Raw genomic sequence first — 1,060 nt, 5'->3', positions numbered from 1 at the left:
AAAATTAAAAGAAAACATTCACATTGTTAGGCAAATTTGGAAAAAATAATAAAATTTTATTTTATCCAGTTGCTATTTATAATTATTTGGAGGTGGAGGTCTGCTAAGCAGTGCTTGGGGGCCCTGGGAACCATTCCTCACAATATATTTCAATCATGCAAGTGGTTCTGTGCTCAAGGATGCACGCTACTTGGACTCCTCAATTACAGGGACCTCCAAGACAACCCTGCGTGAACTGTGAGGCTACAGGACTATCTTGGGTGGTGCTCAGAGACATGTAGTGATGGGAATGGTACATGTGAAGCATGTACCCTTGACCCCTGTGCTATCTCCTCAGTCCTTTTGCTTGGGAAAAGTTTTCAGTTAGCAACAATTGCGCCTTGGATAAACCTCATTGGCTACGACACTGCCACAGCACAAAGCTCCTCAGTCCTTTTGTAATTAATTTTGTATAAACCTAATACATCTTCCTTTGAACTTTGGGGGCCATACAATATAAAATTATGAGGGATATATGCATTGCCATATAAGGGTAAAGTTTGGTTCTGTGTAAGTCTAAAAGTTTCCCTCCAAGATAGACTGGAATATTAAGTGAGAAAGAATAACATGATCTAATTGAAAAGGAAAAAAGTTGTCTATAACCCCAGCAATGTAGACCTTACCAGATAAAAGATCGTTATGTAGGAAGAAAATTAACTATGGCTAAAAAACTGAAACATAACTATATATAAGCAGTCTTTTATGTTCCACCCAAATAAAGAATTTTGGCATCTTTTTTTCACGAAGTGATGATATATCATCTAGCCAACCAAGGCAAGATCCTTCTATCTTCTATCAATTTGTTTATTTTTCTGCTTCAACTTGTTTCCTGAAATTTGCCTTTATTTTATTCTACTTACAAATACATAGCTGCTTTTATTGAGGTTTAATTTTTTATTGATATGTAATTGACTAATAAAATTGTATATACTGGTGCAGGAGACATATCAGTGGGTAGGGTGCTCACCTTGCTGCTGACCTAGGTTTGATCTTCAGATCAATTATCCCAGATAATTGTTAT

The 1,060-nt window shown here is 36.4% G+C and overlaps 1 pseudogene; it reads right to left on the bottom strand.

Annotated features, from left to right (window-relative positions):
• Positions 1 to 342: 342 nt before the first annotated feature.
• On the bottom strand, positions 343 to 424 carry LOC125995511 (uncharacterized; annotated as a pseudogene).
• Positions 425 to 1,060: the final 636 nt, after the last annotated feature.

Source organism: Suncus etruscus, chromosome 1 (assembly GCF_024139225.1).
Source record: "Suncus etruscus isolate mSunEtr1 chromosome 1, mSunEtr1.pri.cur, whole genome shotgun sequence".
Taxonomy (NCBI): domain Eukaryota; kingdom Metazoa; phylum Chordata; class Mammalia; order Eulipotyphla; family Soricidae; genus Suncus; species Suncus etruscus.
The sequence above is the reverse complement of the archived record's forward strand: the minus strand, read 5'-3'. Positions and strand labels throughout refer to the sequence as shown.